The sequence below is a fragment of the Protopterus annectens genome, chromosome 6.part1, assembly GCF_019279795.1.
Source record: "Protopterus annectens isolate FY-2018-M chromosome 6.part1, PAN1.0, whole genome shotgun sequence".
Taxonomy (NCBI): domain Eukaryota; kingdom Metazoa; phylum Chordata; order Ceratodontiformes; family Protopteridae; genus Protopterus; species Protopterus annectens.
The window spans coordinates 329539184-329555445 of record NC_056738.1 but is presented as its reverse complement, the minus strand read 5'-3'; the positions used below and the strand labels follow the sequence as shown (position 1 = coordinate 329555445).

At 41.4% G+C, this 16262-nt stretch overlaps 1 protein-coding gene across 1 annotated transcript in view; it reads right to left on the bottom strand.

Moving 5' to 3' along the window:
* The window catches only part of NXF1 (nuclear RNA export factor 1), a 1877750-nt gene that overhangs the window by 894085 nt on the left and 967403 nt on the right, over positions 1–16262 (bottom strand). The gene's annotated exons all lie outside the window — the stretch shown is intronic.

Genomic DNA, 16262 nt, shown 5'->3' with positions numbered 1-16262 from the left:
AGTAGCCTTTGTGGTGATGGAAGTGCTTACATTACCACAACAGTGAGGGGTTAAGGTCTACTTGCAAATCCTCTCATGGTGATCTTTATTGACAGCCCCATGACAGAGTACTCTCACCAGAGGGAAAAATGGGTCCTGGTGACCTTCATCCCTGTGGAGAGCAAATCGGCATAAACTACTGTCTCCATTACATGGAAGGGATGGGAATAGCTTCAGAGGTTTAATGGTCAGCAGTCTTGGGGTACAGAGAGAGAACACAGAAGGAGAAAAGAAACAACAAGTACTTTAAAAGCAGTATATATTTTTTGTCTTAGCTGATATAGAATTCTTTTTTCATTTAAAGAAACATCATTACTGAATTACCACTTATGACACAGGGATCATACATTTCTATGAATGACCAACCACAATGACATTCAGTTGCAAACATTATACATCACTTATGTTCAGTACATTGTCAGTTACACATTACATTGCTCATTCAATTCCTGCTTTCCCTTAATCAATTCCTCCTCCAAAACATCATTCTGCAAGTATTGTTCCCATAATTCCCATGCTGTTTTTCTGTACAATTTGCTCCTAACCTTTTTTAATGATCCTACTTTCAGTTCTTTTATCTTGGTTATTATATTCAATACTACTTCTACATTTGGTTTAGACTTCCATTTTTTAGTCATTACTTTTTTGGCAACCACCAGAATTAAACTTGGCAAGACCTTACTATGACTAGTCAATTCCTATTCTGTATCATAGCTCAAAAAAATAATTTCCTTAGTTAAATCAATCTGCTTGCCCAGTATTTCTGACAGAGTAGCCTGAAGGGAGCTTTTAAAGTTTGCCAAACCATTACACGCCAGGAGACACTCCAATTACTGCTTTCTTCTCCCATCATACCTCCCAGCATGTGCAATCTTCCCGGCACTTTGAAAAAAAAAAAAAAAAAAAAAAATTATATATATATATATATATGCTGGTCTTTCACCTAGGTTCCCCTATAATTTTCCACTTTGCTTATACTCTAAGATCAGTCCTTGACAGGGAAGGCAATCTCTAGCCTGCAGTGCAAATGAATTATTGGCCTCCTCAAATTCTATTATCTTCCCCTCTCTACTCGCTCCTAATACATTTGTTCATTTGCCAGTTTTCTCCAGTAAATTCCATCCCCCTCCTGCCTATTCTCTGTACCCCTAATTACAATCATCCCTCAAAATTCTCCTGTCTTGGTCTACATATAAAGTGTAGAGTGTAAGTTCTTACACAACAGTAGACGCTCTAACTCTACACTGCTGCAGTAGCCTGCACTGATTCTAAAAGCTTTTATTCCCTTCCACACTGTCACTCTGGTTGTCTATTAAATTAAACCCTTTTTGCAAGGAGCTAGATAAGCAGCCAGACTAACTAAAAAATCTTTAGGACTTTTGCTCAAACAAAAAAAGGGGAATTAATCCCAAACGCAACCATTACATACATTAGGTAATATACACGATAATAGGAATAATACATGTCATGGTTTGACTAAACCCAGTGTTTTCAACCCACCTATGAATGATAAAATAGCTACATTTGAAAAACGGGTTGAATTGGACATTAGGGAATTTTTCAAACTATATCGAACACCTATACATAGTAATATGACTACAAATGAGGAAGAAATACTGAAATACATACTAAACATCAAAGACATCAGGATAATGAGGCCTGATAAAGGCAGTGGTGTTGTTATAACTGACAAAGGGGATTATGTTTCCTACATGACTGCTATGTTATTGAGTAAATCTTATTCTGAAATAAGCTTAAATGAAATTAACATTGCCCATAAAAGAATTGATAACTTATTGGAAGATATGTTAATGCAGGGTGAAATAATGGAAGATGAATATGAATATCTGAAAAATGAATTCCCGGTTATCAGTGGAATATTTGGCATACCAAAAATTCACAAAGGTCTCAATAATTTACAATTTAGACCAATAGTGGATGGAAAGAGAAACAACACATGTTTCATTAGTCAATATCTGGACCATCATTTTAAACAAAGTATGACCAAATTTCCATATATAACCAGGGATTCTTGGGACTTCCTTAAAATAATGAACCAATTCAAGATGAATAATGGAGATATACTGGTAACGATAGATGTATGCAATCCTTTTACTTCAATACCACATGATATAGGATTAATCTGGTTAGAAGAACAGCTTTTTGAATCAAAAGTATTTGATCAGACAAAAATCAATACCTTGATTAGCCTTATGGAAATTGTACTTCATAATAATTTTTTGTATTATGAAGGGAATTATAAACAAACTGATGGAGTTGCAATGGGGGCAGCATGTGCCCCCATGTATGCAAATCTAATTATGACATACTGGGAGTATAATTATATATTTAATAGCCCATTTCAACAACATATCAAAATATACTCCAGATATTTGGACGATATTTTTATAGTATGGGATAATGATGAAATGGCATTAAAAATTTTTCTTGAATATATAAATCATAATGTTCGATTCCTGAAATTTACACATCATATTGTTTATGAAAACATATCATATTTGGATGTGCAGTTAACATATGATAAGAACAGAGGACAGCTTAAATCACATATTCATAGAAAATCGACTTTTTCAAATTCTTACCTCCACTATGACAGTTGGCACCCTGACCATCAGAAAAAGGGAGTAGTAAAGGGTCAGATGGTCAGGGCGGCCAAGAGGATCAGTGAAGAAGGGGACTTTATTGAAGAGTTGGAATTTATGGAAAATATGTTTTTAAATAGGGGTTATCTAAAAACTTTATGTGAAACAATTAAACAAGAAGTTAAAACCAAGAGACATGTAGGAATATATCAAGCCATACTATGTTATGGCTATAATAAAGAAATAAGTAAAATGAACAATGAAAACAAAGATCAGATACCCCTATACATCTCTGTATATGATGATTCTTCTCAAACTATAAAGAATATCGTTAAAAGAAATTGGGGCTTATTTATTAATGATAACATGATGGCACAAATATTTCAAGGACCTATCAAGTTTGTATATAAAAAGGATACATCTTTTAAAGAATACTTTGAGAACAACATGGAAGTACAGAGATATAAAACTTATAGACCCATAGGCAATTTTAAATGTGGAAGATGTACAACATGTAAGTATATCAATGACACAAAGGATAAACTTAAGATAAACTTGTATAATATTAAAATCAAAGGGCACTTTAACTGTCATACTTTAAATGTTATATATGTTGCACTATGTCAACAGTGCAAAGCATTTTATATAGGTAAGACAAGTAGAAAATTTAGGAGTAGAATTAAAGAACATCTTTTGGATATAAAGCATATGAAAACCACGAATGCCCTAGTTAGACATATTCAATTACATGCTAACCATAGGTTTAAATTTTGTGTCATTGATCATATATCTAATGATGCACAGGGAAGATATACAAAATATGATTTGGATGTACAGGAGTTAAGATGGCAGATTCTATTGAATGCCCACAATTGGCCGGGGTTGAATGAATATTGTACCATTAAACCCATCCTTATGAAGAATCATATTAAGGGTAGGTCATAGCATAGCTTAACATACTTCTAAGTTAAAATAAGTAATTAGGGAGGTGAAATATATTTAATATACTTTTTATGTACATTATAAAATAATAGATTGGGAAATGTATAGGTAGTTTTGAAAACCCAAAGGAATGACAAATACAATGGTACAAGTCATTTTATAAGATATGTATATATGTTTAATAATAAATGGTATTTATATAATTAGGGTGGTATGTTATACACATATACATGTATATTGAAGAGAAATAATAATAGACATTCACATATTGCATCATAATACATATTTATAATATCATATTAGTAATATATTAATTTTAGTACTTCACCTTTTTGTAATTTTTTATGTATTTTTTATGTAATTATTTCATTTCAATTCTTTCATTTAACTACACAAAATATATATAGTGAGTTTATAAGTATTATATGTGTTTTATATTTATTATGTTCACAGATTTTTAAACATTTTATTTTATTCAAAGTGATTTAAGCAGCATGTTTAACAATCTATTAATTAAACAATTGGGTGGACCTGTGTATATATAAGGGAAGCAGTAATTAGCTTAGTTATTCTGATGAAGTTAGTCTTGGCGGACGAAACCCGGGTAAATTATTGGATTGCAAATTGCTGCATTGACGATTGTGTTGTTCATCTGTTTTTGAACTTGGTTTTATAGAATAAACATCCACTATTGCTGTAGAAACTTGAAGAAACCTCTTCAGCGTGGATTTATTGATGTATGTATCAACAGTGGACATTTTTATGAAAGAGAGTACTGTGCATTAGCTGTGGTTTACCCCGACCGTGGAACATCCTGGTCGCTCATTACCAGTTTGTGTTTTACTTTTGGTCTTGTGCAACCATTACATGAACAAACAAATTTAATCCTGCTAGAACTACATACAGCAACGGGAGGTGGGTCAGTAGGGCTACTGATGCAGTGAAGAATTTGAACATCTACCATTATGCCCAAGTACAACTCACACAAATGTACTATGCTCATCATTTTCACTGCTGCAGTTGCCTACGGAGTAGAATACCACAGCTTATCCAACCAGGAAGGATCAGGGAGCCCTTGAAGAATGGTCCTAGAAAAGCTTACTCTGGACTTGGAAAAGGAATGTAGTTTGTATGTTTTGTAAATGTACGAATAGAGGATCAAAGGCAAATAAATATGGGTCAGACACAGGTGAGGATCACCTGCAAACAGTACTTTGAGGCCTCTGCAACACTTTGAATTCACCGCTTTCCAATACGCTATCATGAGATGCTAAGAATCTTGTGGAAAGTGCTTCAAGCAAATCCATTTCAGACAGTGTTACGATGACAGCCTTCCATAAACTACTTCATTCTTTCAAGATAAAGTTGCTCACGTACATCCAGAGTGAGTGTATAACCTTGTCTCCCTTGTTTTCACAATCTGGATAGAAAAAAAAACAGTTGTGTAAGAATGTACCACAACAGTAGATGTTCTACTGATCACTGGTGCAGTATTCCTAACATATGGGTTAGCACCACTGACATCAGGCCGAGGTACTAAAGTTTTATCCTCCCAGGGTCATACGTTTGACCCAAGACCTCAGCTCATATGCCTGGAGTATAAAGATGGATGTACAAGCATGGATCCTCAGACTATTTTCAAGCCAGTGCCTGAAGACTAACAAAAGGGGAAAAGACATGTCAGCTTGGAGGGGTGTAGCTAGAATACATAAAACTCCCTTCTTCCCATTTAACAGCAGAAGTTATAAAGTAAAGGGTTAGGAGAATAGGAAAATAGAAGTGAAGTAGAGAGTGGATGGAGGGTGTATGGAATTCTGCAAAAGTGATCAGTAGGACATCTGTTGTTAAGTTCTTATGCAACCATACCATAAGTATGTCCTTATTGAAATCACCGTTGCAGTATTCCTGATGCAAGGGTAATTCAAATAGCTGAAGGAGGGCGGAAGGGTGGCTGGTTACTGGGTAGAATTATCCAGCAGTCAGGAGAGGACTGATCTAACAAAGGATTCCCTGGACCCGCAGAAAGCATCAGTTTTGTACGGTTTGGTAAACGTGTACAGAAAACCAAGCGGCAGCCTCCAAGATAGACCTGCACTGAGAAATTCACTACCCTGGAATAATGTGCTTTAGAGCAATCAGTCATGGCATTACCATAGTACGAGTAGCACAAAGAGAGAAACTTGGAAATCTAAGCTACAATGCTTAGTTTGGAGACGGGCTGGGTCCGGCTTAGAGCTCAAATGATACAAACAGCTAGTCAGTCTTTCTGAAGGATTAAGTTTTGAGCAGATAAAATGTGAGCTGCCTGTGAATGCCCAGATAATGCAGGATTCCTTCTCTACCTCTTTTGTGGATTGAGAAAAAAAGTGGGAAGGTGAATAGCCTGACTGAGGAATAGTTTGCTCACTACCTTGGGCATGAAAAAAAATTAATCCCAGGAGTCACCATCTCTTTGTGAAAAAGAAGAAAAGGGGGAATGGCCATGAGAGCTTCTAGCTCAAACTTTCCTAGCCAAGGTGGGAAACAAGAGAAGGCAACTTTTCCCAAGTACAGAAGTAAAAAGAAGTGGATAATGTTGGCTCAAAAGAATGTAGTGTAATATTTCTAGTACAAACTTAAGATTCCAAGGGGAAAGATGGGTTTCCTTGGTGGGTTAAGAAACATGACTCCCTTGAGGAGAAGCTTGACCTCGTCCCTAGCCATAAATGGACAACTGAGAGGGAAGCAAGCTATGACAACTGAGCTTTAATAGGAATAGGCCAAACCTGAAAATTAGCTTGCAGAAAGAGTGCAGTACAGCAGGAGATTGTGGCAAAAGTGGCTCCTAACACCAACAGGAAAAATCTTTTCAATCTGTGTAAGATTCCTAGGACAGGGTCTCCTGGCTTCTGGTAGGACAAATGACCACTTCACAGAAGATATGTCTCTGTGGATGTAAAATCCTATCATCCAAAGGGGGTCAAGTTGAGAAATGGAAGATGTGATTGGAGCAGCAATCCTTTTTGCTTAGTTATCAGGTCTGGTTAAAGAGGTATTTTCATGCAACTTCCTGCACTGGACAAAAGGGTGCTAGTAAAAGGAGTATGGGTACTTTCTTTCATGCCTTAAGAAGAATTTCTAGAAGATGCAAACAGGTATAGAGGAACTTCCCTATCCACTCGAAGGAAAAGATACCGGTCCTCCAGGCTGTGGGGAAAAGGTTCCTGGGTGCAGAAGTAGGGTAAAGAGACGACTGCTAGCTGATGCAAACAGGTCAGCCTAAGGAATGCCCCACTGAAGGGTAAATGTGTGGAAAAATTCTGTTCAATGTCTATTCCTGGGGGTCCTCTAGGGATGCAGCATAGGGAGACTGCTAGCACACTGTCCTGAGAAGGGATGTATGTGGCTGTGATAATAATGCCCATCCCAATTGCCAAGTTCCACACATCCTGTGCTAACCTACACAAGACTTGGTGCTTCCTGTTTATGTACTACATAACTGTGGTGTTGTCTATGTACATGAGTGGACAGGGTTTCCAAAGACAGGCGAAGGTCTCAAAGGCTTGTAGAACAGCCCTCAATTCCTTCAGGTTGATACATTCCTTCAGAAAATAAGGTTGCCATTTTTACTGCACTCTGTGTGATCCTGTCCATGTCTCATCTGAAGAGTCTGTGTGAAGCTGTTGAAGAGGAGGTGGTGGTGTGAATGTAAGTCTTGAGTTGGGGATGACCTTGTCCTTCCACCACAGCAGCTCCTTTCTGACAGGAGGAGAATCAGGATGTCCAAGGGGTGACAGTGCTAGAACCACACAGATTTCAGGTATCACCAAATTTTATTCATGTGAAGTCTGGCCAGGGGGAGCATAGGGAAGGTGGCTGCCATGATCTACAAAGTTCTCAGCATCTCCCTTGATGAGCAGTGGGTTGTGGAAGACAGATTTTGTTAAAAATGGGACAGACCAAAACTTTTCCTGGGGGGAGGAAGGCTTGCATTTTCTTTGTGCCCAGTCTGCAGTCTAAAAAATAGATTCTGTATAGGGACCATGTGTGATTTTGTTTTACTTTACAATTACCTCAGTAACTGACAATTTGTCAACCAGTTGTTGGATGGTGAAACAGGTAGGCATCATTGATATTTATGGAAGCTAGAAATGCCAGAGGGAAGATGAGGGGAAAAAGTGTTTGTAAGGTTAACATTTTGAAAGAGGGGACTATGAGGAACTCGCTGAGATAAGAGGTCTAGAATTGATCCTCAGCGACCTACCTTCCTGGAACTAAGGAGGGAGTAAAAAACCTCTTCATTCTTGCCCTTGGGGAACAGGTTCTAAAGTGTCTGTTCTCGGAGGTCTTGGAGGAGTGGAGGGAAAGGGGGGGGCTGATTTTTTGGTGGAAGGGGAACTCCCCTGATGGTAGGCACCTTTTGCCAAACCATGAAGTACCCTTTCTTGATGATGATGCTTAACACCCAGAAGAGCTGAGTGACAAGTTCCCAGGAAGGGAGGGAAAAGGAAAGGGGGGCTTGGTTGCTCTAAGTCACGAGACAGAGCCCATCTAATCAGGAAAGGGCTGTTTAGTTATGTGGGAAGCAGAGGCAGGAGGAGGAAACTGTTGGGTTTTTGAGGTCTAGATTGTAGGGCTCTGGCTTGCCTATGTATGAAAGTTTGCTTTGCATGGTAATTATAAAATTTCGACACAGGGGGACACCAAAATTTACTTCAGATCTTTAAGTTCCTTACTTTTTTCTTGCAGAGATTTGAAGAGCACTGCAGGTGGTTTCCCAAAAAGGCAGTATTGTCCAAGGGGGCATCCATCAGTTTTGCCTTGATGTCCTCAGGTAGAGGCTGAAGTCTAAGCAAGGCAAATATTCTGAAGGCAGTATTGTCCAAGGGGGCACCCATAAGTTTTGCCATGATGTACTCAGGTAGAGACTGAAGTCTAAAGCCAAACAAATCTTCTGAAGGCAGAAGAGGAAGCAGTAGCTCAAGAGGAGGCTTCCACAGCATCATAGGTGCACTTTATAGGATGTCTGGCTACTTGAAAAGAGGGGGCAAGGAGGGAGGATGCCAGGGCCTTACTTTCAGAATCGGGCATGTCTGATATCAGTTTTGAAATCTGGGAAAGGAGATGCAAGTTGTACTTGTTCATGCGTCTCTGATAGTTTAATGCTCTGAAGGCCAGAGTAGCTGAGGTATAGATTTTCTTTCCCAGCCTCTCCAGCTATCTGCTATCCTTACCAGAGGGCAGCAGGGAGGAGGGAAAGAAGCTACCTGGAGGCTTTATCAAAGGCAACAGAAAGTGTCCTATTCTCGTGTTGCAGTATTCGCACACGAGGGATCCTCCTCCTCAGGTGTCCCAAATGTCTGGCTCATTTGTCAAAGCTTAAGGCTGGTTGGTGTGTGGGACGTCACATGCTGGGCTATAAACCTTGGGCCATAAATGTGACATCCGCATGCACAGACCTCATAAAGTACAGTTGTGTACACTTACCATAAATGTAGATGTTAGTGGGTTTTCATTGTTGCAGTCATCACATTTGGGCTATCCCTGCCAGGGTAGCCCTGGGCCAGCCCTAATACCAGAGGCTTAGTATTTCTGCGTCGGTTGCTGTCGCTTCAGGACTGATGTCAGGTCGTCAATAGAACAAAGTAAGGCAGCCAACGCCATTACATAAGTTTTTCTTGCCCTGTCAGGAGCCCCCAAGTGGGAGCCAGGATATGGTGGAAGAACCCCACCAGTAGAAAGTAAATACCAAAAAGTTCCTTGGAGGGAGGGAGAAAGAAAAAGGGGATGGAGGGAGGGAAACCAGGACTGCAACAGTGAACACACTAACATCTACATTTATGGTACTTGTACACAACTGTACTATGTTATTATTGTTTCACTGTTGCAGTCATCACATTTGGGTTGATTCCCAAAGCTGAGTAAAAGGGTGGAGGCAGTTAAGGAGACTAAGGGCTGGCTACGATGCCCTGCAAGACTGCAGTGGCAAAGCCTGTCCTGGATTTGGAGAAGATAGGCAGGTGGCAATGCTTCGTGAAGCTGTGAACAGATGTCCATGTGGCAGCCTCCAGAATGTCCCTGGTGGGGACACCTCTGTGGAGAGGTGGAGGCTGCTCTGATAGAGTGAGTCCTTACCCCCTTAGGGAGAAGGTTTCCCGTGTTGCTTGTAACAGAAATGGATGCACTGTGCTATCCATTTGGAAAAGGTTTGGATATGGCTTTGCCCACTGCAGCAAAGCTGACTAGCAATTGATCAGTCTTTCTGAATAGCTTAGTCCTGTCTAGAAAAAAATCTGAGCTGTCTGTGCACACCTAGAGAGTGCAGGATCCTTTCCCCCTTGTTTTGTGGGTTAGGGGAAAAGGTGGGCAAATGAATGGATTGGTTGAGAGCCACACTGGACACCACTTTGGGCATGAAGGATGGGTTAGTCCTGAGGGGCACCCTGCCAGCATGGAAGATGATGAAGGTCTCTACAGCCATGAGTGCTTGTAGCTCGGATACTCTTCTGGGTGAAGTGATGGCCAGAAGCAAGGCTGTCTTCCAGGAAAGAAACTTTAACTCTGCTGAAGATGCTGGTGCAAAGCAGGGGGGGGGGTGAGCTTTTCCAACACAAACTTTAGGTCCCAAGCTAGGGTAGGTGCACTTCTGGGTGGCCTCAAGTTGCTAGCCCCTCTTCAAAACTGTTTGATCAGAGGGTGTGAGAAAAATGGGTGCACAGTGTTGAAATGAATAGAGATAGCAGAGGCATGAATTTTAATAGAGGAAAAGGAGAGAACACTGTCTAGCAGGTCAGCTGGGTAATCCAGAATGAGAGGTAGGGAGGGCTGTGCCATATCGGCGACCTTAGCCTGAATCCAGGTGCAGAACCTTTTCCATTTGTCAGCATAAAACTTTCTAGTGCTAGGGCATCTGGCCTCAAGTATAACATCTAGAATTTGTTTACTGAGATTGGCAGCTTGATCAGTGGTCAGGGAATAACCCAGGCTGCCAAACTGAGAGTCTGCAATTGGGGATACATGAATTCCCCTTCCCTCTAGGTCAGGAGGGTTGGGGTCTGAGGGAGATGCCGTGGTGGCAGTGGGGACAGGCTGCGCAGCACTGGGTACCAGTGCTGGCGAGGTCAGTCTGGACCAATCAGAATGGTCCTCTGTTTTTCCTCCCTTATTCTGAGCCAGTACCCTGGTTATGAGAGACAGTGGGGGAAATGCATAGACCGAGAGGTTGACCCAAGGGAAGGACAGGGCATCCACTTTCCAGGCCCTGCAGTGAGGTTCCCTGGTGTAGAACTTGCTGAGCTGATGGTTGGAGTGGGAAGCAAAGAGGTCGACCTTCGGGGTACCCCATTTCTGAGTTATTATGGTGAAGGTTCTTTGGTCTAGCTGCCACTTGTGTGGTTCCAAAAGATTTCTCCTTATGTTGTCTGCCAGAGAGTTTAGAGAGCCTGGCAGGAATTGTGCTAACAGGTGTAGCTGCAAGGCTGAGGCTGTGTGCCAAAGGGTCATGGCAAGCCTGCATAGAGGGGTAGGAGAGAGTCCCTTCCCTGCTTGTTGATAACTGCATTGTCTTAATTTTGCCTGACTGAATTATTGTTTGCCTGACTGAATTTTATATATTTTGTGGCATTGGTTAAGGTTTCTCATCTGTCAGGAACCCCCCCCCCCACCCTTTTCTTGTAGGGCTGCTATAGTTGGTGGCTTTGCAGTTGCCTTCCCCTACTGTAAACTTGATCTGGGACACCCCTCCCAGTCTGGTGTTCACTCTACTTAATACAGACAGAACATCTGAGAAAGCCAACCCACTTAGGATCTTAACCTCTGCTCCTCCTTCCTCTCTCCTTGCATTTTACTATATTATATATATTACATAAATTGCACTGTATTTTGCTTTTACCTTTTCTTAGAAGTACTCAACTGTATTTATTCTGCTGCATTTATTACTGCTTGGTAGTAGCCTGATTAAATTGCAACTGTTATTCTAAGCCTTTTGGTTTAAGCACTTGGGCTTCAGACCAGTTTTATATTAAAGGGGTTTGTGGTCTGCAATGTTGTGGCAAGACAGGTAGCTTACATCCTTCTAAATTGGGAATTACGCTTAGTGTTATTCTAAGAGTGCATAAATTCTAGTTTAAGCACTTGGGCTGCTGGCCAGTTATTTTACATTAAAAAGGTGTGGTTTGCACTCTTGTCGGAGGAGAGATTAGATTCTGCCCTTCTGAGCTGGGAGTTTCTGATTAAAGGATTATTGTGCCTGCTTACTTGAACCGTTTCTTTCCAAAATTGGTGCGCCTTGTTTGCTGTAGCATAGACTAGATTCAGGCATGCTGAATCTAGCTTTGTATAACTTGAGCACTAATCCAGGCTATCTTTTTTGAAGAAAGTTCCCCTGCAAAATAGCGGCAGGAGTGTGCAGTTAGAACTTGTCTGACTGAAGACTGCTGGACCAGGGCACAGTTCATAGGTAGGTACTAGGCTATTGGCCATAGGACCTATACAAGCCTAGCCAAAAAGGTACCCTGGCTTTCGCCACCCAAGAAAATTATTTTCCTGTGCCACTGTCAAGCAGAACCACAGAAGTGATCTCCGGGGTGAATTTCATATTACCCCCATCCAATCATCAAGATTTTTCTTGAGTGCTAATGAGGAGCTCAATTTGACATAGATAGGTAGTCTATTCCAGAGTATGGGAAGTCTCTGGGACAGGAATCTATCCCTCCAGCATGTTCTGTTTATTGTGGTGACAAGGTTTAGGACCCTAGAGCGTGCAGCTCAGAGGGATTGGGTTTTCTTTAAGTGGAGCATGTCCAACAGCTCTGGGTTTGACACAGCTGTGTATGTTAGGCAGAGATCGCCTCTGAGTAGGCGATATGCGACGGAGTAAAGCTGGAGTTTTTTGAGACGGTCTGCGTAAGGCATCTGTTTGAGGCCAGTAATCCTCTTTGTGAGGTATTTTTGCGGCCTTTCCAGTTGTTGTAGATGTCTTGTGAGGTACATACCAAAAGGGGTGATGTACTCTATAATGGGTCTAATGAGTGATGAGTAGAGGGGAACAATGACCTCTTTTTCTGGATGAGAAACCTTTTGTGATAGGTGTGCCACGTAGAAGAATTTCCTGACCACTGTTGCGATGTGATCAAAGGAGAGACTACAGTCCACCTGTGTCCCAAGGTCTCATCACACTTTCGGTGTCAAGTAGACTGCCGCCTATGTGGTAGTTCATGGGTACAGAGTTTTTACCAGTGGGGATGACAATACACTTTTTGGCATTGAGCTTAAGACCATGTCTTTGACACCAGGCATCTGTCTCAGTGAGGCCCTTTTGTAGGATGTCCACATAGTTAGGAGTTTCGATTATGGCTCCTAGTTTGCAGTCATCTGCAAATTTAGTTAGCCAAAGACCTTCTGTGTTAGCCTGTACTTCAGAGAAGTAGACAGCAAACAGGAGAGGACCCAGGACTGAACCCTGTGGTACTCCACTTGTTACTGGTCTGAAGTCAGATTTGGAGTTTGCTACTTTCACAGTGTGGGTTCTGTCAGTAAGCCAGTTGGCAACTCATCTTGTGACATAAGGATTTATACCCAGTTTAGTGAGTCTATCTATAATTGCAGAGTGGGGGATGGTGTTGAACGCCTTGGCGAGATCTAGATAGGCTGTGTGAACCATCTTACCCTCATCTATGGCTTTGGTGACTACTTCAAAGAAGTCTATCAGGTTTAGGAGATATGATCTGCCTTTTACAAACCCAAATTGTGTGGGGTCCAGAGTTTGTGGAGATCTCCAATGTCTTTATGAGTTCCACGATGATACTTCCATGGCCTTGCAGACCAGGCTCGTGTTTTGAGCTTTTTTACTGGTTAATTGGGTAGCTTGTTTAAATCAGTTTGCTCGTTTTTCTATTGTTATATAAATAAAAAAAATGCACTTTTTTCATCTGCTTTTACTGTATGTGTGTTTCTTCCTACTTTACTGCATTTATTCTGCTGCATTTATTACTGCTTGTTAGAAGCCTGATTAAATTGCAATTGCTATTCTATTGTGCCTGCTTATTTGAACTTTCTTTCTGAAATTGGTACGCTTTGTTTGCTGTAGCATTGACTAAATTCAGACCTGCTGAATCCAGCTTTGTTTGTATAACTTGAGCACTAATCCAGACCATCTTTTTTGGAGAAGTCTCCCATGCACCCTAGTGGCAGGAGTGTCCAGTTAGAACTTGTCTGATCGAAGACTGCTGGAACGGGGCTCAATCTTTAGCTTTTTATTGGTTAATTTGTTTAAATTAAATTAGTTTGCTCATTTGCTTTTATATTACAAAAAAAAAAAAAAAAAAAAAATACACTATGCATCTCCTCTTAGCTAGGGTTAAACTATTCCTGGTGCCATAAAGTGTGCTCTTCAAATTTTCCCTTAGAACTAGCCACTTTTTTAGTTTTAGCACTTAAATCTGTTTCTTTGAGCTCAGCACTTGCTCAGAACTCGTAAGCACTAAATAAGCTACAAATTACTACAGCACTCAACTTTCCTCACTTGTCTAGAGAAAAACAGTTTTTAGTACTTAATAAATAAGCACCTATCCAGGCATGTCTAAGAGTCAGCTCCCAGTGTTTTCTCCTGTCTACCTGATGAATTTGGGCATCTTGGGCAATGCAGCAATTACCTCATGTACACAGACATCCCTCTCCTCCTACCACCAAACACTACAACCTATGAGGGATGCACTTATATGGCCTAACTGGAAGCAAAGCTCTCTCTGTCCAAGACTGGACTAGACAGTCAAGAGAAGGTAAACAAACCACACCACACATCACATAGTCCCTCAAAATCTACAGCACCAAAACACACACACAGCAACACAACACACACACCTACATTTGCGGAGGTTCTCAATAAAAATCTGCTCAAGCAAGTGAGACCTCCAAAGCAGAAATGCATGCAACCTCCACTCCCCAACACAACCCAAATGACACACAGCCAACAAACTCAGTGTGCCACTCAACCACAGCCCATAAGGCATAACAACGTACCCAACACTCTAGTCATAGGTGCCTCTGTAGTCAGGCACACAGATGTCCCACTCACCAGGCTAAACAAGGAGAAAGTTACTGTTAGCTGCCTGTTGGGTGCCAAGATCCGTCACTTAACACATGTACTCAGGTCACTCCACAAGTATAAATATGACTCTGTCATTATCCATGATGGTATGAATGACCCGAGACGTACCTCCCTGGCCTACATGTAGAGAGACATGGAAGAGCTCTCCGATCTTGTCGCACAGGCAGGTATGACCCTAGCCCTGAGTAGCATCCTGGCATCGCAAATGATACCACAGCACAAGGACAAAATGATGGACTTCAACAATTGGCTAAGCTTCTGGTGTCATTCTAAGGGGATCCAGTATCTGTCTGCCTGGGATGACATGGGCAGACCACGATGCTTTGCCAGAGATGGCCTGCACCTGTCACCCTTGGGATTCCAGATAATGGTTAAGACCCTTGCCAACCCTACAGTGCCTATTTTAGGCAAGGTTCAAATGACAAATTCACCACCGTAACAGGTACAAACAAGCAAAATCTGAGGGTACTGCTACTCAATGCTAGAAGTCTAAACCTCAAAATGCATTCACTTGAGGCACTCCTTAAAATGGAGAACATAGACATCTGTGCAGTGACAGACCTGGATCAAGGCTCCAGAGAGCACCCCTGCATTACCAGGCTCTAATTCATACCACACTTTTCGGCCACCTAACCGGGACCAAAGCACTAAATGGGGAGGCGAGTCCATATTCATTAAGGATATCCACACCTCCAGGCTAGATGCTCAGCATAATGCATCCGAGATTATCGAAGTGCAGGTAACACTGGACAAGACCCCAATCCAAATTGTAACTTGATACAGATCCCCCACTATGCCCCAAGAATCCCACTCCTCATTTCTTGATACACTGGAACATATTAGGGTACAACCCAAGACCCAACTAATGGGCAATTTCAACTACCCCACCATTACCTGGGAAAACTACTCATGTACCATCTCTTTTATGCAATGTTTTCTTTTATTCATAAATTCCAACGCCTTGGATCAACTTATCCACAACCCAACCAGGGGCAGCAATATCCTAGACCTGGTCATTACCAAAATGGCTACAGCTATGGCCACACCAGAGGTCAATTCCTCGTTGGTCAGATCCGACCACAAGCTAATCAGCCTAGACATCCACATCCCGCTCCCACCCCCCGATTAGGGAAACCACCGTAAAAAAATTCTGCAAAGCCAACTTCATGCTTCTTAAGAGAGAAGTGGCAAACTTCACGACACCCATGCAGACACAACAGAGGTACGACTGCTGAATCCTACACAAATGCACTTTATAAGCACTTACACGAGTGCATGGATTGGGCTATCCCTAACAGAACCAAGATGCTATCCCTCCAAAAAAAGGAAGCCAATCTGGTAGTCCCCTGCCATAAAACAACTCTACAACATAAGAAACTGTTGCAAAAAAAGAGTAAAATCCCATGACTGGAAGAATTCCCTGGTCAGCCTCAGTAAGAAGCTGAGATCCCTCAAAATCCTCCAAAGCTAGTTATGAAAACAAAAATCGCCACTGATTCTAACAACCACAAAGCATTCTTTAGCTATGTCAAGAATCTCAAAGGCAACACTCAGATCTGCTCCAAGTTACAGCACAATGGCACTAAATATAC